Source organism: Ambystoma mexicanum, chromosome 4q (genome assembly GCF_040938575.1).
Source record: "Ambystoma mexicanum isolate Mex_15411 chromosome 4q, UKY_AmexF1_1, whole genome shotgun sequence".
In the NCBI taxonomy this organism is placed as follows: domain Eukaryota; kingdom Metazoa; phylum Chordata; class Amphibia; order Caudata; family Ambystomatidae; genus Ambystoma; species Ambystoma mexicanum.
Genome location: NC_090928.1, coordinates 433,962,728 through 433,986,734, shown reverse-complemented (window position 1 = coordinate 433,986,734; position 24,007 = coordinate 433,962,728). Strand labels below are relative to the sequence as shown.

The 24,007-nt window shown below is 36.4% G+C and overlaps 2 non-coding genes across 2 annotated transcripts; both read right to left on the bottom strand.

The window, feature by feature from the left end:
* Positions 1–6,794: 6,794 nt before the first annotated feature.
* TRNAC-GCA (transfer RNA cysteine (anticodon GCA)) lies at positions 6,795–6,867 on the bottom strand. The gene has a single exon. It is a non-coding gene; the product is annotated as a tRNA-Cys (tRNA).
* Positions 6,868–12,498: 5,631 nt separating this feature from the next.
* TRNAS-GCU (transfer RNA serine (anticodon GCU)) lies at positions 12,499–12,571 on the bottom strand. The gene has a single exon. It is a non-coding gene; the product is annotated as a tRNA-Ser (tRNA).
* Positions 12,572–24,007: the final 11,436 nt, after the last annotated feature.

The window sequence follows — 24,007 nt, the reverse complement described above, 5'->3', positions numbered from 1 at the left end:
TGTGAATATATGTACTGGTCATTTGAAGATCATGTTAACCACTATGGACATTTAGGAGGAATAACTAAAATATGGAGAGTAAGAGGAGATAACGAAAAGGATATGTTTGTGGTCGACAAGTCGACCAGAGGGGGGACTGAAGTGGGAGAATGGAAAAACAGGCTCCCGTCTTTCCCCTCTCACGCCTGGCCTAAAGGATCACGGCCCAGGCACCCGCCACGAGAAGAGTTTGCCCATCTACCAGACGACCAAATACCCTGGTACAGGAACATACGGATGTGTCCATCTGCCTGCCCAGCAGCACGCCCTGCCCATGCCGACACCTGCGGCACGGATCAACTAGATTAAAACCTACACGTCGTTAGAGATGCCATGACGACCTAGCCAACGGTCAGCACACCTGTGCAAATATACACACTGGACACTCCCGCACCAATCTACACGAAGAATACACTCAGTGCTATCACGTAGGCGACAGACATACTCATGGACGTGCATCTTTATTATTTTTCACATAGGCTGTCAAAATGCAGAAACGCAAGACGCATCATGAACTCATCTAAAAAGCTTGCTTACGCTTCTCCTAAACCCAGGTGCCATAATGAGAAATATAACGAAGACACGATACTGGTTATAAGACAATATGATACTATAACCTAAAGCGCCTGTGCACCAAACAGTTCCACCTATACACCAGGCCTAAGTAGGCCGCAAGCAAGAGCTTCCATGGACGTTAAAAGAACAAGAGTCATGTTGCTGATCCTGCAGAATGAGCCCGGTGAAAGCAGACAGCCAAGGTCGCAATGTTGCAAACCCACATTCCGAAAGCAGACCATCAAGGGCACAATGTTGCAACCTCGCACGCCGCGCACCAACGTTAAAGTCACACCTGCAAATTAAACCAGGCACACAGTGGAAAAACAATATTAATTGTGCAGAAGTCTGCCTCAAACACGGTCCCACCTCACGTGACCAAGCTGAACTTGACAGGATGCCAAGCCCAGGAGAAAGAAGGCGTCTGGATCCTTCCGTACAAGACACAGGCAGACACACTTAAAAGGCTCAATGGACATCTGCGACAGTGGGAGTAGTCGGCCTTCTCGCTCATGAATAAGTCCTCACATTGTCTGCACGTACTCATAGTGAAACATTGTTGCAAATGACAGGTACACCGAGAGCTGGGAACAGCGATGGTCCCAGGCTGGGAAGCTTGCGGGCGCCCCAATCAGAACATGGGGCTCTTATCACTGATGCCATTAACATTGACGAATCATCAGGAGTCTTCATGTAATAATTCTCATGTATCTAATTGTAGGGACAACCCAGTATATCACCTGACTAACCCTTGTCCACTAATATTGTTCTCTATACGTATGCTATACTAACCCTACCACTCGAGCAACCAATTAAGAGTGGCGATAGGTTTTTTGCTAACTTTCTAAGGTGACGCAAGTAGCGCGTCATACTAAGGTAAAAAGGGCCTGCGAGCCCCACGATTGTGTGTGTGTCAGGACGGACGCGTACGATCCTTGACCCATCCCTGCCGTTTTTGTTTAATAAACAGCAGAGTCACCTTGCTTCTTGTGTGTGTCTCATACTCTATCTCATCTGGGATATACGGGAGGAGTTGGGGCCTCCCGGCCCGGACGTCTGCGGACGGCCCGGCCGACTCCGGCAGAATTTCCCCCCGACAGATACAATCAGGAGGCAGTGACAGAGAAGTTAAAAAGTTGATTGTTATAATGGCACACAAACACTGTAATATATGTAAAAGTATATAATATAAAATAAGTAAATAAATAAATAAATAAATAAATAAGTAAATAAATAAATAAATAGATAAATAAATATAATCAAAGCTCATGGTTGGTGTGCAGAGAGAAAATGTATTAAATATTGAATGCTGTTTTATATATGCTTGTTTTCTTTTTAACTTGTGTTTAATTTCAGAAAAAAAAAAAAAAAAAAAACGAAATGTTTTTACCAAGCATGTTTTATTTTTGGAAAAAGGGTGAAGTTAGTATTGTGCAATATACTTAATCTGTTTCTTTTCTATTTTGGTTTAGAACATTAACTATTTATACCGGAGGTCACGGGAGACAATGGAGTCCTGGAGCCCACATGGACGGATTCCGGGAAAGCCCCAAAGAGGGGTGAAGACCAAGGCTGTAAAGCGATCAGCATTGAATATGATACCGATGATATGGTTAATGATGATGATATTTGGAGGGATCTTCAAGAATTCAGAAGCACAGGTTGTCATTGAACCTGGACCAGCATCTGGTATCGCGGTGGAAGAGGCACCAGGATTCATCATGAGTGATAGAAGGATGATTTTCCAAAATATCTACATACCATTGAATCCTGAGATTTTGATTGAAAAACATTTGAACAATACCGGAATTAAGATTGAACAGACTAAAGAGTGGCTGGAAATAAGAAAAGAGGACACAAAGCCGTCAATAAGAGATATATTAATGCAGTTGGAGAAAACATTTGTGAATTCAGCAGACATTAAGAAGAGGAGAGGAAAGAGAGGTGCAGTGATGCGCGCGATATCATTGGTAATGTCTATAGTTGGAGCCATAATAGGTACCACAATATCAACAGCCAATTCTATTTCGGTAGGAACACTGAGTACTAAAGCGCAACAACTGAGTATTGACCTATAAATAATACAAAAAACATTAGATGGGATTAGAGGGGGACTGGATGAACAAGTAAGATTCATAAATGAAACTGCAATCATTCTAAATGAACAAGCAGATGTGATGCAACGGGGGACTAAAATAATACTTAAGCATGACAGAACTTTAAATGAAATATTGAACATAATGAGTCCTGTTGATAGACTATTAACGAATTATATGAGAGAAGTTCAAACTGCAGTTTCACAATTGATTCAAGGACATATCCCCTTGTATTTTGTTTCGCGGGATATTATTCGTCAAATGATAGAAAGATTGACCAGGAGGGAAATTGATATAATACAGGTAAAAATTGCATTTGAAATGGGTAATGCAATGCCGTTATACGTGGATTTGGAAAGACTAGAGATCGGATTTTTGCTATGCATCCCATATGTAGCTCCTGAACTTATTTATCAAACGAAGTGGGTACACAACGTGGGATTTTGGCAAGAGGACAAATGTATTAAGATTAAGACTCCAGAAGTGGTGGCATTTCAGTCATGGGAACCTGAAGTTTATTTAATACCAAACCTGGAAACATGTGTCAAATTTAAAGAACAAAATTATATGTGTCCAGGTGAACCGTTTGTTCCTGATGCCACAGATGCTGTTTGTGGTTTGAAATCTGACCAAAGTATATCATAAGGATGTGAAGTGATTATTGGTAATATGGGGAGTGAAGAACTGGCACAGGCTAAGATGGTCAGAGGTAAATGGTTGGTCAGCACCTGTTTAAAGAACATGACGGTAGTACATTTAAACCATGGAACATCAGTGGTTAAACAGGTGAAATATAATGTTTTTTATTTACAGGTTCCAAAGGATACAATTGTGTCAATTGGGGGGTTAACATTGTTTCATGTAACAAATGATGTTTGGGAAAGCCAAGTGGAAAATATCGATTTTTTCAAAGGGATACTTTTCCAATAGATCCGGATGTGGAATATTTATTGAATCACAACAAAAGACATGTTATAAAAATTAATTTGAGAAAAAACAATATTACAATTAGTAATCTGGGGATAATAGAAGTGGAAAGATTTAATTGGGGAACCTGGGGGGAACGCTCAATAGTGGGTTTGGCTGTCCTGGTGCTAATCATGGGTGGATGGTTGATTGTGCTATCAGTAAAAATGAAAATGTTACTGATTTTAGTAGCTACATCAGGAAGAGAAAGATATCCCAATACACATGCATTTTAAAAGAAAAAACAACAAGTTGTTTTTAGGAATTGGCTTGGATCGTAGCCAAGTTCTAAAAACAAAAGGAGGGTATGTAAGGATATTTGGCGTGTTACAGCACAGAGTACAGCACTACTGCACAGGTAGTATTTTTTTTTGATGCAGCACCACCACATGGGTGTGGTGCATTGCTATATGTGTTGCCAGAGTAACATGGACATATAAGTAAAGACAGGCTATTCAGTCAAAAACGATTTTTACATATAAGATGCAAATCTATTTTTACAGTTAAAAGCACACATGTTCACATTCAAAATGCACACTATTTATCACCTGAAATGCCTATGTGGCGAAAGAGACACATTTGAAAATTAATAACTAACCTTATTAATAACTAACTGACTAATAAAACTTCATTTAACATAACCCACTAATAAAAATGTGTCTCCACTGCAGAATTAGGCCTACTCTGAAAGTGAACTTTTAAACGCACATTCATTTTTTTTTCTCGGCTGCTCTGTCCACATAACTACAGGAAGCAAAGAGCTCGAAGGAACAGGAAATCAGTTTGTTACAATTGCCACTGTAGAAGTGAGCCATTGTGTAGTGAGGGAGGAGATGATATGATTGATTCTGATTGGAGCAGCGTCATAGCAAGTATCATGCTAGAGGCTGTGATTAGAACTTTGCTGGAGAAGCTTGAGGAGAGGGGGAGAACAATCGAGATCTGGCAGAGCTGGGAGAAGGGTCTTTTACTGGCTGGGGCATTCCTGCTGCAAAAACTGAGAGTTCCAGGCAATAACCCCGGTTTGAGAACGGCAGACGCTTGTTCTCACTGGGGTTGATTTTCAAGGGAGCCAAATTCAGAAAGAGAATAGCCGGAGAAAACTCATGCTGTACAGATAAGGTAATTATAGAAGCGAGTGGGAGCTGTGCGAAAGTGTGCGAAACTGTTCAGTCAGTGTATTAAAGGGAGTCTCAGTCCAATTGAATATATTCTCGCAGCTCTCTGTTCATTTATCACAAATAATGTTGTACCATTTCATTTATTTCTATAAAAAAAATTAAACTGTGTTTAAAAGAAATTTCTATAATACAAAAATATTTGAAAACAGATAGCTAGTGTGTATTATTTCTCTCTTTCATTTTGCATGGGAAAAGGTTTAAACGTGGGTAGATTTTCAAACAGTGCAATTGTCATTTTAAAACAGATGTGTGCATGATTCTATTCAGTATGGACAGTTGTGAGTGACTGTTTGTAGCATAGCCTGTTGGAGGTACATGAGTCAACGGGAAGAGAGACTCTCTGGACATAGTTCCCTACCATATATAAGGTAGTGGAAATTACCACAAAAATACCACAATAGCCCATGGTGCCACACAACACTAACACTGAAAATGTGGTATCCCTAAAATGTAGGCCTGAGGTCTCTCTAGTGATCAAGAACAATCTAGATAAAAAACAAGGGATGTTGGATATTGGGGCCACAAATAAACCAACCACTTTACCAACCAACCACGCAAACTACCGCGCACATCATCTAAATGGATCTGAATTCTGAAATAATGCAATGTATTATTGTCATGTGTGACCCAATATGAATACAGAGAGTGATTATTGCTAAAGGTATTTTGGCGGTAAGAAAATACAGCAAAGCCCCAAATATCCACAAAATACCCAACAGGGCATATTATTGGTTTCCACCACAGTTTTATAACATTCATATGAGCTTCCAGCGGACTATTTCAAACTGATAATATCACCAGTAGAACTTGGGTAAATGTAAAACACAGCTTGTATCATACGAAGAAGTCACTCACAACTGTCCATACTGAATAGAATCATGCAGCATAATGGTGATTACCCTATGTTTCAGGTGATGATCAGGAGTATTTCAAATGTAGAAATGTTTTGCTCATTACATAAAATGATAAGATTACAAATGTTTTCTTCAATTTAAGGTTGAACAAGGGGGCAGCCAGATTTGAACTAAGGACCGCGTGATCTACAGTCAAGTGCTCTACCACTAGCTATACCCCCAATTCTGAAATGTTCACCTATTTTAATTCAGTAATATGTACAAAGTGGAAGCAACATGCAATCACCATCAAAGCAATACATTTTCAGCCACCAAACATTCCTTATAACTATAAGGGGTACACAAGATGTCCTTTATCTGCCTTGGTAAAATACAGTGAGGTTTCCATTGCAAGAATTCATACATTTCGTAACACATGTAGATCTTGGAACATGGAAAAAAAATCTTTTGTCAAATGCACAAATTCTGCAAAATGTAACTGCTTCTCTACAGCAGTTTGTTGATTTTGTGCTAAGAGCATAGTTAAACCCAATTGTTCATTGTTTTGTATATGAAATGATGATATATCCTATTGTTTCTAACAGTGCATTGGGTTGAAAAACATTTTAACAGGATCTATTGACGAGGGTATATAGTTATGAAACAGGGACTTCTTGAACTGCACTCCTACGCTCTACCACTGAGTTAAACCCTTGAATGCTGAAAACTGCCCTTTTTTAAAAAGGTGATAGAGTGGGTGACTGTATGGAACTTGTAGAACTAATGACATCAGTGCACTTCTGGTCAGCTGTACAAATTAATACATTTCATTTAGGGCATATTATTGGTTTCCACCACAGTTTTATAACATTCATATGAGCTTCCAATGGACTATTTCAAACTGATAATATCACCAGTAGAACTTGGGTGAATGTAAAACACACCTTGTATCATATGAAGAAATCCTAAACAGTTTCATGGTGTTTACCCTATGTTTCAGGAGATGATCAGGAATATTTCAAATGTAGAAATGTGTTGCTCATTACATAAAATGCTAAGATTGTAAATGTTTTCTTCAATTTATTTAATTAAAAACATTTTTCTACAGGTAAAACAGTTGAACAAGGGGGCACCCAGATTTGAACTAGGGGACCGCTTGATCTGCAGTCAAATGCTCTACCACTGAGCTATACCCCCAGTTCTGAAATGTTCACCTTTATTAATTCAGTAATATATACAAAGTGCAAGCAACAGGCAATCACCATCAAAGCAATGCATTTTCAGCACCCAAACCCTCATATAAGTATATGGGGTGCGAAGGATGTCCTTTATCTGCCTTGGTAAAATACAGTGAGGTTTCCATTGCAAAAATTCATGCATTTCGTAACACATGTAGATCTTGGAACATGGAAAAAAAATGTTTTGTCAAATGCACAAATTCTGCAAAATGTAACTGCTTCTCTACTGCAGTTTGTTGATTTTGTGCTAAGAGCATAGTTAAACCCAATTGTTCATTGTTTTGTATATGAAATGATGATATATCCTATTTTTTCTTACAGTGCATTGGGTTGAAAAACATTTTAACAGGATCTATTGACGAGGGTATATGGTTATGAAACAGGGACTTCTTGAACTGCACTCCTACGCTCTACCACTGAAGTAAACCATTGAATGCTGAAAACTGCCCTATTTTAAAAAGGTGATAGAGTGGGTGACTGTATGGAACTTGTAGAACTAATGACATCAGTGCACTTCTGGTCAGCTGTACAAATTAATACATTTCATTAAGAGCAAATTATTGGTTTCCACCACTGTTTTATAACATTCATCTGAGCTTCCAATGGACTATTTCAAACTGATAATATCACCAGTAGAACTTGGGTGAATGTAAAACGCAGCTTGTATCATACGAAGAAATCCTAAACAGTTTCATGGTGTTTACCCTATGTTTCAGGAGATGATCAGGAGTATTTCAAATGTAGAAATGTGTTGCTCATTACATAAAATGCTAAGATTGTAAATGCTTTCTTCAATTTATTTAATTAAAAAAATATTTCTACAGGTAAAACAGTTGGACAAGGGGGCACCCAAATTCGAACTAGGGACCTCTTGAACTGCAATCAAATGCTCTACCACTGAGCTATACCCCTAGTTCTGAAATGTGTACCTTTATTAATTCAGTAATATGTACAAAGTGCAAGCAACATGCAATCACCATCAAAGCAATGCATTTTCAGCCACCAAACCCTCCTTATAAGTATATGGGGTGTGAAGGATGTCCTTTATCTGCCTTGGTAAAATACAGTGAGGTTTCCATTGCAAGAATTCATACATTTCGTATCACATGTAGATCTTGGAACATGGAAAACAAATCTTTTGTCAAATGCACAAATTCTGCAAAATGTAACTGCTTCTCTACTGCAGTTTGTTGATTTTGTGCTAAGAGCATAGTTAAACCCAATTTTTCATTGTTTTGTATATGAAATGATGATATATCCTATTGTTTCTTACAGTGCATTGGGTTGAAAAACATTTTAACAGTATCTATTGACGAGGGTATATGGTTATGAAAAAGCGACTTCTTGAACTGCACTCCTACGCTCTACCACTGAGTTAAACCCTTGAATGCTGAAAACTGCCCTTTTTTAAAAAGGTGATAGAGTGGGTGACTGTATGGAACTTGTAGAACTAATGACATCAGTGCACTTCTGGTCAGCTGTACAAATTAATACATTTCATTTAGGGCATATTATTGGTTTCCACCACAGTTTTATAACATTCACATGAGCTTCCAATGGACTATTTCAAACTGATAATATCACCAGTAGAACTTGGGTAAATGTAAAACACAGCTTGTATCATATGAAGAAATCCTAAACAGTTTCATGGTGTTTACCCTATGTTTCAGGAGATGATCAGGAATATTTCAAATGTAGAAATGTGTTACTCTTTACATAAAATGCTAAGATTGTAAATGTTTTCTTCAATTTATTTAATTAAACACATTTTTCTACAGGTAAAACAGTTGAACAAGCGGGCACCCAGATTTGAACTAGGGTACCACTTGATCTGCAGTCAAATGCTCTACCACTGAGCTATACGCCCAGTTCTGAAATATTCACCTTTATTAATTCAGTAATATATACAAAGTGCAAGCAACAGGCAATCACCATCAAAGCAATGCATTTTCAGCACCCAAACCCTCATATATGTATATGGGGTGCGAAGGATGTCCTTTATCTGCCTTGGTAAAATACAGTGAGGTTTCCATTGCAAGAATTCATACATTTCGTATCACATGTAGATCTTGGAACATGGAAAACAAATCTTTTGTCAAATGCACAAATTCTGCAAAATGTAACTGCTTCTCTACTGCAGTTTGTTGATTTTGTGCTAAGAGCATAGTTAAACCCAATTGTTCATTGTTTTGTATATGAAATGATGATATATCCTATTGTTTCTTACAGTGCATATGGTTGAAAAACATTTTAACAGGATCTATTGACGAGGGTATATGGTTATGAAACAGGGACTTCTTGAACTGCACTCCTACGCTCTACCACTGAGTTAAACCCTTGAATGCTGAAAACTGCTCTCTTTTAAAAAGGTGATAGAGTGGGTGACTGTATGGAACTTGTAGAACTAATGACATCAGTGCACTTCTGGTCAGCTGTACAAATTAATACATTTCATTTAGGGCATATTATTGGTTTCCACCACAGTTTTATAACATTCTTATGAGCTTCCAATGGACTATTTTAATCTGATAATATCACCAGTAGAACTTGGGTGAATGTAAAACACAGCTTGTATCATATGAAGAAATCATAAACAGTTTCATGGTGTTTACCCTATGTTTCAGGAGATGATCAGGAATATTTCAAATGTAGAAATGTGTTGCTCATTACATAAACTGCTAAAATTGTAAATGTTTTCTTCAATTTAAAAAATATTTCTACAGGTAAAACAGTTGAACAAGTGGTCACCCAGATTTGAACTAGGAGACCTCCATGATCTGCAGTCAAATGCTCCACCACTGAGCTATACCCCCAGTTCTGAAATGTTCACTTATATTAATTCAGTAATATGTACAAAGTTGAAGCAACATGCAATCACCATCAAAGCAATGCATTTTCAGCCACCAAACCCTCCTTATAACTATAAGGGGTACACAAGATGTCCTTTATCTGCCTTGGTAAAATACAGTGAGGTTTCCATTGCAAGAATTCATACATTTCGTATCACATGTAGATCTTGGAACATGGAAAAAAAATATTTTGTCAAATGCACAAATTCTGCAAAATGTAACTGCTTTTCTACTGCAGTTTGTTGATTTTGTGCTAAGATCATAGTTAAACCCAATTGTTCATTGTTTTGTATATGAAATGATGATATATCCTATTGTTTCTTACAGTGCATTGGGATGAAAAACATTTTAACAAGATCTATTGAAGAGGGTATATGGTTATGAAACAGGGACTTCTTGAGCTACACTCCTACGCTCTACCACTGACATACACCCTTGAATGTTGAAAACTGCCCTTTTTTAAAAAGGTGAGAGAGTGGGTGACTGTAGGGAACTTGTAGTACAATGACATCAGTGCACTTCTGGTCAGCTGTACAAATTAATACATTTCATTAAGGGCAAATTATTGGTTTCCACCACTGTTTTATAACATTCATATGAGCTTCCAATGGACTATTTCAAACTGATAATATCACCAATAGAACTTGGGTGAATGTAAAACATAGCTTGTATCATATGAAGAAATCCTAAACAGTTTCACGGTGTTTACCCTATGTTTTAGGAGATGATCAGGAGTATTTCAAATGTAGAAATGTGTTGCTCATTACATAAAATGCTAAGATTGTAAATGTTTTCTTCAATTTATTTAATTAAAAAAATATTTCTACAGGTAAAACAGTTGGACAAGGGGGCACCCAGATTTGAACTAGGGACCTCTTGATCTGCAGTCAAATGCTCTACCACTGAGCTATACCACTAGTTCTGAAATGTTTACCTTTATTAATTCAGTAATATGTATAAAGTGCAAGCAACATGCAATCACCATCAAAGCAATGCATTTTCAGCCACCAAACTCTCCTTATAAGTATATGGGGTGCGAAGGATGTCCTTTATCTGCCTTGGTAAAATACAGTGAGGTTTCCATTGCAAGAATTCATACATTTCGTATCACATGTAGATCTTGGAACACTGAAAACAAATCTTTTGTCAAATGCACAAATTCTGCAAAATGTAACTGCTTCTCTACTGCAGTTTGTTGATTTTGTGCTAAGAGCATATTTAAACCCAATTGATCATTGTTTTGTATATGAAATGATGATATATCCTATTGTTTCTTACAGTGCATTGGGTTGAAAAACATTTTAACAGGATCTATTGACGAGGGTATATGGTTATGAAACAGGGACTTCTTGAACTGCACTCCTATGCTCTACCACTGAGTTAAACCCTTGAATGCTGAAAACTGCTCTTTTTTAAAAAGGTGATAGAGTGGGTGACTGTATGGAACTTGTAGAACTAATGACATCAGTGCACTTCTGGTCAGCTGTACAAATTAATACATTTCATTTAGGGCATATTATTGGTTTCCACCACAGTTTTATTACATTCATATGAGCTTCCAATGCACTATTTCAAACTGATAATATCACCAGTAAAACTTGGGTGAATGTAAAACACAGCTTGTATCACATAAAGAAATCATAAACAGTTTCATGGTGTTTACCCTATGTTTCAGGAGATGATCAGGAATATTTCAAATGTAGAAATGTGTTGCTCATTACATAAAATGCTAAGATTGTAAATGTTTTCTTCAATTTAAAAAATATTTCTACAGGTAAAACAGTTGAACAAGGGGGCACCCAGATTTGAACTAGGGGACCTCCTGATCTGCAGTCAAATGCTCCACCACTGAGCTATACCGCCAGTTCTGAAATGTTTACCTTTATTAATTCAGTAATATGTATAAAGTGCAAGCAACATGCAATCACCATCAAAGCAATGCATTTTCAGCCACCAAACCCTCCTTATAAGTATATGGGGTGCGAAGGATGTTCTTTATCTGCCTTGGTAAAATACAGTGAGGTTTCCATTGCAAGAATTCATACATTTCGTATCACATGTAGATCTTTGAACATGGAAAACAAATCTTTTGTCAAATGCACAAATTCTGCAAAATGTAACTGCTTCTCTACTGCAGTTTGTTGATTTGTGCTAAGAGCATAGTTAAACCCAATTGTTCATTGTTTTGTATATGAAATGATGATGTATCCTATTGTTTCTTACAGTGCATTGGGTTGAAAAACATTTTAACAGGATCTATTGACGAAGGTATATGGTTATGAAACAGGGACTTCTTGAACTCCACTCCTACGCTCTACCACTGAGTTAAACCCTTGAATGCTGAAAACTGCCCTTTTTTAAAAAGGTGATAGAGTGGGTGACTGTATGGAACTTGTAGAACTAATGACATCAGTGCACTTCTGGTCAGCTGTACAAATTAATACATTTCATTAAGGGCATATTATTGGTTTCCACCACAGTTTTATAACATTCATATGAGCTTCCAATGGACTCTTTCAAACTGAAATCACCAGTAGAACTTGGGTGAATGTAAAACACAGCTTGTAACATATGAAGAAATCCTGAACAGTTTCATGGTGTTTACCCTATGTTTCAGGAGATGATCAGGAGTATTTCAAATGTAGAAATGTGTTGCTCATTACATAAAATGCTAAGATTGTAAATGTTTTCTTCAATTTATCTAATTTAAAAAATATTTCTACACGTAAAACAGTTGAACAAGGGGGCACCCAGATTTGAACTAGTGGACCTCTTGATCAGCAGTCAAATGCTCTACCACTGAGCTATACCCCCATTTCTGACATGTTCACCTTTATTAATTCAGTAATATGTACAAAGTGCAAGCAACATGCAATCACCATCAAAGCAATGCATTTTCAGCCACCAAACCCTCCTTATAAGTATATGGGGTGCGAAGGATGTCCTTTATCTGCCTTGGTAAAATACAGTGAGTTTTCCATTGCAAGAATTCATACATTTCGTATCACATGTAGATCTTGGAACATGGAAAAAAACTTTTGTCAAATGCACAAATTCTGCAAAACGTAACTGCTTCTCTACTGCAGTTTGTTGATTTTGTGCCAAGATCATAGTTAAACCCAATTGTTCATTGTTTTGTATATGAAATGATGATATATCCTATTGTTTCTTACAGTGCATTGGGTTGAAAAACATTTTAACAGGATCTATTGAAGAGGGTATATGGTTATGAAACAGGGACTTCTTGAGCTACACTCCTACGCTCTACCACTGACATACACCCTTGAATGTTGAAAACTGCCCTTTTTTAAAAAGGTGAGAGAGTGGGTGACTGTAGGGAACTTGTAGTACAATGACATCAGTGCACTTCTGGTCAGCTGTACAAATTAATACATTTCATTAAGGGCAAATTATTGGTTTCCACGACTGTTTTATAACATTCATATGAGCTTCCAATGGACTATTTCAAACTGATAATATCACCAATAGAACTTGGGTGAATGTAAAACACAGCTTGTATCATACGAAGAAATCCTAAACGTTTCATGGTGTTTACCCTATGTTTTAGGAGATGATCAGGAGTATTTCAAATGTAGAAATGTGTTGCTCCTTACATAAAATGCTAAGATTGTAAATGTTTTCTTCAATTAAAAAATATTTCTACAGGTAGAACAGATGGACAAGGGGGCACCCAGATTTGAACTAGGGACCTCTTGATCTGCAGTCAAATGCTCTACCACTGAGCTATACCACTAGTTCTGAAATGTTTACCTTTATTAATTCAGTAATATGTATAAAGTGCAAGCAACATGCAATCACCATCAAAGCAATGCATTTTCAGCCACCAAATCCTCCTTATAAGTATATGGGGTGTGAAGGATGTCCTTTATCTGCCTTGGTAAAATACAGTGAGGTTTCCATTGCAAGAATTCATACATTTCGTATCACATGTAGATCTTGGAACATGGAAAACAAATCTTTTGTCAAATGCACAAATTCTGCAAAATGTAACTGCTTCTCTACTGCATTTTTTGATTTTGTGCTAAGAGCATATTTAAACCCAATTGATCATTGTTTTGTATATAAAATGATGATATATCCTATTGTTTCTTACAGTGCATTGGGTTGAAAAACATTTTAACAGGATCTATTGACGAGGGTGTATGGTTATGAAACAGGGACTTCTTGAACTGCACTCCTATGCTCTACCACTGAGTTAAACCCTTGAATGCTGAAAACTGCTCTTTTTTAAAAAGGTGATAGAGTGGGTGACTGTATGGAACTTGTAGAACTAATGACATCAGTGCACTTCTGGTCAGCTGTACAAATTAATACATTTCATTTAGGGCATATTATTGGTTTCCACCACAGTTTTATTACATTCATATGAGCTTCCAATGGACTATTTCAAACTGATAATATCACCAGTAAAACTTGGGTGAATGTAAAACACAGCTTGTATCATATGAAGAAATCATAAACAGTTTCATGGTGTTTACCCTATGTTTCAGGAGATGATCAGGAATATTTCAAATGTAGAAATGTGTTGCTCATTACATAAAATGCTAAGATTGTAAATGTTTTCTTCAATTTAAAAAATATTTCTACAGGTAAAACAGTTGAACAAGGGGGCACCCAGATTTGAACTAGGGGACCTCCTGATCTGCAGTCAAATCCTCCACCACTGAGCTATACCCCCAGTTCTGAAATGTTTACCTTTATTAATTCAGTAATATGTACAAAGTGCAAGCAACATGCAATCACCATCAAAGCAATGCATTTTCAGCCACCAAACCCTCCTTATAAGTATATGGGGTGCAAAGGATGTCCTTTATCTGCCTTGGTAAAATACAGTGAGGTTTCCATTGCAAGAATTCATACATTTCGTATCACATGTAGATCTTGGAACATGGAAAACAAATCTTTTGTCAAATGCACAAATTCTGCAAAATGTAACTGCTTCTCTACTGCATTTTTTGATTTTGTGCTAAGAGCATATTTAAACCCAATTGATCATTGTTTTGTATATAAATGATGATATATCCTATTGTTTCTTACAGTGCATTGGGTTGAAAAACATTTTAACAGGATCTATTGACGAGGGTGTATGGTTATGAAACAGGGACTTCTTGAACTGCACTCCTATGCTCTACCACTGAGTTAAACCCTTGAATGCTGAAAACTGCTCTTTTTTAAAAAGGTGATAGAGTGGGTGACTGTATGGAACTTGTAGAACTAATGACATCAGTGCACTTCTGGTCAGCTGTACAAATTAATACATTTCATTTAGGGCATATTATTGGTTTCCACCACAGTTTTATTACATTCATATGAGCTTCCAATGGACTATTTCAAACTGATAATATCACCAGTAAAACTTGGGTGAATGTAAAACACAGCTAGTATCATATGAAGAAATCATAAACAGTTTCATGGTGTTTACCCTATGTTTCAGGAGATGATCAGGAATATTTCAAATGTATAAATGTGTTGCTCATTACATAAAATGCTAAGATTGTAAATGTTTTCTTCAATTTAAAAAATATTTCTACAGGTAAAACAGTTGAACAAGGGGGCACCCAGATTTGAACTAGAGGACCTCCTGATCTGCAGTCAAATGCTCCACCACTGAGCTATACCCCCAGTTCTGAAATGTTTACCTTTATTAATTCAGTAATATGTACAAAGTGCAAGCAACATGCAATCACCATCAAAGCAATGCATTTTCAGCCACCAAACCCTCCTTATAAGTATATGGGGTGCGAAGGATGTCCTTTATCTGCCTTGGTAAAATACAGTGACGTTTCCATTGCAAGAATTCATACATTTCGAATCACAAGTAGATCTTTGAACATGGAAAACAAATCTTTTGTCAAATGCACAAATTCTGCAAAATGTAACTGCTTCTCTACTGCAGTTTGTTGATTTGTGCTAAGAACATAGTTAAACCCAATTGTTCATTGTTTTGTATATGAAATGATGATATATCCTATTGTTTCTTACAGTGCATTGGGTTGAAAAACATTTTAACAGGATCTATTGACAAAGGTATATGGTTATGAAACAGGGACTTCTTGAACTCCACTCCTACGCTCTACCACTGAGTTAAAACCTTGAATGCTGAAAACTGCAATTTTTTAAAAAGGTGATAGAGTGGGTGACTGTATGGAACTTGTAGAACTAATGACATCAGTGCACTTCTGGTCAGCTGTACAAATTAATACATTTCATTAAGGGAATATTATTGGTTTCCACCAGAGTTTTATAACATTCATATGAGCTTCCAATGGACTATTTCAAACTGATAATATCACCAGTAGAACTTGGGTGAATGTAAAACACAGCTTGTATCATATGAAGAAATCCTGAACAGTTTCATGGTGTTTACCCTATGTTTCAGGAGATGATCAGGAGTATTTCAAATGTAGAAATGTGTTGCTCATTACATAAAATGCTAAGATTGTAAATGTTTTCTTCAATTTATCTAATTTAAAAAATATTTCTACACGTAAAACAGTTGAACAAGGGGGCACCCAGATTTGAAATAGTGGACCTCTTGATCAGCGTCAAATGCTCTACCACTGAGCTATACCCCCAGTTCTGACATGTTTACCTTTATTAATTCAGTAATATGTACAAAGTGCAAGCAACATGCAATCACCATCAAAGCAATGCATTTTCAGCCACCAAACCCTCCTTATAAGTATATGGGGTGCGAAGGATGTCCTTTATCTGCCTTGGTAAAATACAGTGAGTTTTCCATTGCAAGAATTCATACATTTCGTATCACATGTAGATCTTGGAACATGGAAAAAAACTTTTGTCAAATGCACAAATTCTGCAAAACGTAACTGCTTCTCTACTGCAGTTTGTTGATTTTGTGCTAAGATCATAGTTAAACCCAATTGTTCATTGTTTTGTATATGAAATGATGATATATCCTATTGTTTCTTACAGTGCATTGGGTTGAAAAACATTTTAACAGGATCTATTGAAGAGGGTATATGGTTATGAAACAGGGACTTCTTGAGCTACACTCCTACGCTCTACCACTGACATACACCCTTGAATGTTGAAAACTGCCCTTTTTTAAAAAGGTGAGAGAGTGGGTGACTGTAGGGAACTTGTAGTACAATGACATCAGTGCACTTCTGGTCAGCTGTACAAATTAATACATTTCATTAAGGGCAAATTATTGGTTTCCACCACAGTTTTATAACATTCATATGAGCTTCCAATGGACTATTTCAAACTGATAATATCACCAATAGAACTTGGGTGAATGTAAAACACAGCTTGTATCATACGAAGAAATCCTAAACAGTTTCATGGTGTTTACCCTATGTTTTAGGAGATGATCAGGAGTATTTCAAATGTAGAAATGTGTTGCTCATTACATAAAATGCTAAGATTGTAAATGTTTTCTTCAATTTATTTAATTAAAAAATATTTCTACAGGTAGAACAGATGGACAAGGGGGCACCCAGATTTGAACTAGGGTCCTCTTGACCTGCAGTCAAATGCTCTACCACTGAGCTATACCACTAGTTCTGAAATGTTTACCTTTATTAATTCAGTAATATGTATAAAGTGCAAGCAACATTCAATCACCATCAAAGCAATGCATTTTCAGCCACCAAACCCTCCTTATAAGTATATGGGGAGCGAAGGATGTCCTTTATCTGCCTTGGTAAAATACAGTGAGGTTTCCATTGCAAGAATTCATACATTTCGTATCACATGTAGATCTTGGAACATGGAAAAAAACTTTTGTCAAATGCACAAATTCTGCAAAACGTAACTGCTTCTCTACTGCAGTTTGTTGATTTTGTGCTAAGATCATAGTTAAACCCAATTGTTCATTGTTTTGTATATGAAATGATGATATATCCTATTGTTTCTTACAGTGCATTGGGTTGAAAAACATTTTAACAGGATCTATTGAAGAGGGTATATGGTTATGAAACAGGGACTTCTTGAGCTACACTCCTACGCTCTACCACTGAGTTAAACCCTTGAATGCTGAAAACTGCCCTTTTTTAAAAAGGTGATAGAGTGGGTGACTGTATGGAACTTGTAGAACTAATGACATCAGTTCACTTCTGGTCAGCTGTACAAATTAATACATTTCATTAAGGGAATATTATTGGTTTCCACCAGAGTTTTATAACATTCATATGAGCTTCCAATGGACTATTTCAAACTGATAATATCACCAGTAGAACCTGGGTGAATGTAAAACACAGCTTGTATCATATGAAGAAATCCTAAACAGTTTCATGGTGTTTACCCTATGTTTCAGGAGATGATCAGGAATATTTCAAATGTAGAAATGTGTTGCTCATTACATAAAATGATAAGATTGTAAATGTTTTCTTCGATTTATTTAATTAAAAAAAATGTTCTACAGGTAAAACAGTTGAAAAAGTGGGCACCCAGATTTGATCTAGGAAACTTCTTGATCTGCAGTCAAATGCTCTACCACTGAGCTATACCCCCAGTTCTGAAAGGTTCACCTTTATTTATTCAGTAATATGTACAAAGTGGAAGCAACATGCAATCACCATCAAAGCAATGCATTTTCAGCCACCAAACCCTCCTTATAAGTATAAGGGGTACAACAATGTCAATTATCTGCCTTGGTAAAATACAGTGAGGTTTCCATTGCAAGAATTCATACATTTCGTATCACGTGTAGATCTTGGAATATGGAAAAAAAAACGTTTGTCAAATGCACAAATTCTTCAAAACGTAACTGCTTCTCTACTGCAGTTTGTTGATTTTGTGCTAAGAGTATAGTTAAACCCAATTGTTCATTGTTTTTTATATGAAATGATGATATATCCTATTGTTTCTTACAGTGCATTGGGTTGAAAAACATTTTAACAGGATCTATTGACGAGGGTATATGCTTATGAAACAGGGACTTCTTGAACTGCACTCCTATGCTCTAACACTGAGTTAAACCCTTGAATGCTGAAAACTGCCCTTTTTTAAAAAGGTGATAGAGTGGGTGACTGTATGGAACTTGTAGAACTAATGACATCAGTGCACTTCTGGTCAGCTTTACAAATTAATACATTTCATTAAGGGCATATTATTGGTTTCCACCACAGTTTTATAACATTCATATGAGCTTCCAATGGACTATTTCAAACTGATCATATCACCAGTAGAACTTGGGTGAATGTAAAACACAGCTTGTATCATATGAAGAAATCCTAAACAGTTTCATGTTGTTTACCCTATGTTTCACGAGATGATCAGGAGTATTTCAAATGTAGAAATGTGTTGCTCATTACATAAAATGCTAACATTGTAAATGTTTTCTTCAATTTATTTAATAAAAAAAATATTTCTACAGGTAAAACAGTTGAACAAGGGGCACCCAGAGTGTAACTAGGGACCTCTTCATCTGCAGTCAAATGCTCTACTACTGAGCTATACCCACAGTTCTGAAATGTTCACCTTTATTAATTCAGTAATATGTACAAAGTGCAAGCAACATGCAATCACCATCAAAGCAATGCATTTTCAGCCACCAAACCCTCCTTATAAGTATAAGGGGTACAAAAATGTCCTTTATCTGCCTTGGTAAAATACAGTGAGGTTTCCATTGCAAGAATTCATACATTTCGTATCACATGTAGATCTTGGAACATGGAAAAACAATCTTTTGTCAAATGCACAAATTCTGCAAAATGTAACTGCTTCTCTACTGCAGTTTGTTGATTTTGTGCTAAGAGCATAGTTAAACCCAATTGTTCATTGTTTTGTATATGAAATGATGATATATCTTATTGTTTCTTACTGTGCATTGGGTTGAAAAACATTTTAACAGGATCTATTGAAGAGGGTATATGGTTATGAAACAGGGACTTCTTGAACTACACTCCTACGCTCTACCACTGACATAAACCCTTGAATGTTGAATACTGCCCTTTTTTAAAAAGGTGATAGAGTGGGTGACTGTATGGAACTTGTAGAACTAATGACATCAGTGCACTTCTGGTCAGCTGTACAAATCAATACATTTCATTAAGGGCATATTATTGGTTTCCACCACAGTTTTATAACATTCATATGAGCTTCCAATGGACTATTTCAAACTGATCATATCACCAGTAGAAATTGGGTGAATGTAAAACACAGCTTGTATCATATGAAGAAATCCTAAACAGCTTAATGGTGTTTACCCTATGTTTCAGGTGATGATCAGGAGTATTTCAAATGTAGAAATGTGTTGCTCATTACATAAAATGCTAAGATTGTAAATGTTTACTTCAATTTATTTAATTAAAAAAATATTTCTACAGGTAAAACAGTTGGACAAGGGGGCAACCACATTTGAACTAGGGACATTTTGATCTGCAGTGAAATGCTCTACCCCTGAGCTATACCCCCATTTCTGAAATGTTCACCTTTATTTATTCAGTAATATGTACAAAGTGAAAGCAACATGCAATCACCATCAAAGCAATGCATTTTCAGCCACCAAACCCTCCTTATAAGTATAAGGGGTACAAAAGATGTCCTTTATCTGCCTTGGTAAAATACAGTGAGGTTTCCATTGCAAGAATTCATACATTTCGTATCACATGTACATCTTGGAACATGGAAAAACAATCTTTTGTCAAATGCACAAATTCTGCAAAATGTAACTGCTTCTCTACTGCAGTTTGTTGATTTTTTGCTAACAGTATAGTTAAACCCAATTGTTCATTGTTTTTTATATGAAATGATGATATATCCTATTGTTTCTTACAGTGCATTGGGTTGAAAAACATTTTAACAGGATCTATTGACGAGGGTATATGCTTATGAAACAGGGACTTCTTGAACTGCACTCCTATGCACTACCACTGAGTTAAACCCTTGAATGCTGAAAACTGCCCGTGACTGAATGGAACTTGTAGAACTAATGACATCAGTGCACTTCTGGTCAGCTGTACAAATTAATACATTTCATTAAGGGCATATTATTGGTTTCCACCACAGTTTTATAACATTCATATGAGCTTCCAATGGACTATTTCAAACTGATCATATCACCAGTAGAACTTGGGTGAATGTAAAACACAGCTTGTATCATACGAAGAAATCCTAAACGGCTTAATGGTGTTTACCCTATGTTTCAGGTGATGATCAGGAATATTTCAAATGTAGAAATGTGTTGCTCATTACATAAAATGCTAAGATTGTAAATGTTTACTTCAATTTATTTAATTAAAAAAATATTTCTACAGGTAAAACAGTTGAACAAGGGAGCACCCAGATTTGAACTAGGGACCTCTTGATCTGCAGTCAAATGCTCTACCATGAGCTATACCCCCAGTTCTGAAAAGTTCAGCTTTATTAATTCAGTAATATGTACAAAGTGAAAGCAACATGCAATCACCATCAAAGCAAAGCATTTTCAGCCACCAAACCCTCCTTATAAGTATATGGGGTGCGAAGGATGTCCTTTATCTGCCTTGGTAAAATGCAGTGAGGTTTCCATTGCAAGAATTCATACATTTCGTATCACATGTAGATCTTGGAACATGGAAAAAAAATCTTTTGTCAAATTCATAAATTCTGCAAAATGTAACTGCTTCTCTACTGCAGTTTGTTGATTTTGTGCTAAGAGCATAATTAAACCCAATTGTTCATTGTTTTGTATATGAAATGATGATATATCTTATTGTTTCTTACAGTGTATTGGGTTGAAAAACATTTTAACAGGATCTATTGAAGAGGGTATATGGTTATGAAACAGGGACTTTTTTAACTGCATTCCTACGCTCTACCACTGAGTTCAACCCTTGAATGCTGAAAACTGCCCTTTTCTAAAAAGGTGATAGAGTGGGTGACTGTATGGAACTTGTAGAACTAATGACATCAGTGCACTTCTGGACAGCTGTACAAATTAATACCATTCATTAAGGGCATATTATTGGTTTCCACCACAGTTTTATAACATTCATATGAGCTTCCAATGGACTATTTCAAACTGATAATATCACCAGTAGAACTTGGGTGAATGTAAAACACAGCTTGTATCATATGAAGAAATCCTAAACAGTTTCATGGTGTTTATCCTATGTTTCAGGAGATGATCAGGAGTATTTCAAATGTAGAAAAGTGTTGCTCATTACATAAAATGCTAAGATTGTAAATGTTTTCTTCAATTTATTTAATAAAAAAAATATTTCTACAGGTAAAACAGTTGAACAAGGGGGCACCCAGATTTGAACTAGGAACCTCTTGATCTGCAGTGAAATGCTCTACCCCTGAGCTATACCCCCATTTTTGAAATATTCACCTTTATTTATTCAGTAATATGTACAAAGTGGAAGCAACATGCAATCACCATCAAAGCAATGCATGTTCAGCCACCAAACCCTCCTTATAAGTATAAGGGGTGCGAAGAAAGTCCTTTATCTGCCTTGGTAAAATACAGTGAGGTTTCCATTGCAAGAATTCATACATTTCGTATCACATGTAGATCTTGGAACATGGAAAAAAATCTTTTGTCAAATGCACAAATTCTGCAAAATGTAAATGCTTGTCTACTGCAGTTTGTTGATTTTGTGCTAAGAGCATAGTTAAACCCAATTGTTCATTGTTTTGTATATGAAATTATGATATATCCTATTGTTTCTTACAGTGCATTGGGTTGAAAAATATTTTAACAGGATATATTGACGAGGGTATATGCTTATGAAACAGGGACTTCTTGAACTGCACTCCTATGCTCTACCACTGAGTTAAACCCTTGAATGCTGAAAACTGCCCTTTTTTAAAAAGGTGATAGAGTGGGTGACTGTATGGAACTTGTAGAACTAATGACATCAATGCACTTCTGGTCAGCTGTACAAATTAATTCATTTCATTAAGGGCATATTATTGGTTTCCACCACAGTTTTATAACATTCATATGAGCTTCCAATGGACTATTTCAAACAGATAATATCACCAGTAGAACTTGGGTGAATGTAAAACACAGCTTGTATCATATGAAGAAATCCTAAACAGTTTCATGGTGTTTACCCTATGTTTCATGAGATGATCAGGAGTATTTCAAATGTAGAAATGTGTTGCTCATTACATAAAATGCTAAGATTGTAAATGTTTTTTTCAATTTATTTAATAAAAAAATATTTCTACAGGTAAAACAGTTGAACAAGGGGGCACCCAGATATGAACTAGGGACTGCTTGATCTGCAGTCAAATGCTTTACCACTGAGCTATACCCCCAGTTCTGAAAAGTTCACCTTTATTAATTCAGTTATATGTACAAAGTGCAAGCAACATGCAATCACCATAAAAGCAATGCATTTTCAGCCACCAAACCCTCCTTATAAGTATATGGGGTGTGAAGGATGTCCTTTATCTGCCTTGGTAAAATACAGTGAGGTTTCCATTGCAAGAATTCATACATTTCGTATCACATGTAGATCTTGGAACATGGAAAAAAAATCTTTTGTCAAATGCACAAATTCTGCAAAATGTAACTGCTTCTCTACTGCAGTTTGTTGATTTTGTGCTAAGCGCATAGTTAAACCCAATTGTTCATTGCTTTGTATATGAAATGATGATATATCCTATTGTTTCTTACAGTGCATTGGGTTGAAAAATATTTTAACAGGATCTATTGAAGAGGGTATATGGTTATGAAACAGGGACTTCTTGAACTACACTCCTACGCTCTACCACTGACATAAACCCTTCAATGTTGAAAACTGCCCTTTTTTAAAAAGGTGATAGAGTGGGTGACTGTATGGAACTTGTAGAAGTAATGACATCAGTGCACTTCTGGTCAGCTGTACAAATTAATACAGTTCATTAAGGGCATATTATTGGTTTCCACCACAGTTTTATAACATTCATATGAGCTTCCAATGGACTATTTCAAACAGATAATATCACCAGTAGAACTTGGGTGAATGTAAAACACAGCTTGTATCATATGAAGAAATCCTAAACAGTTTCATGGTGTTTACCCTATGTTTCAGGAGATGATCAGAAGTATTTCAAATGTAGAAATGTGTTGCTCCTTACATAAAATGCTAAGATTGTAAATGTTTTCTTCAATTAAAAAATATTTCTACAGGTAGAACAGATGGACAAGGGGGCACCCAGATTTGAACTAGGGACCTCTTGATCTGCAGTCAAATGCTCTACCACTGAGCTATACCACTAGTTCTGAAATGTTTACCTTTATTAATTCAGTAATATGTATAAAGTGCAAGCAACATGCAATCACCA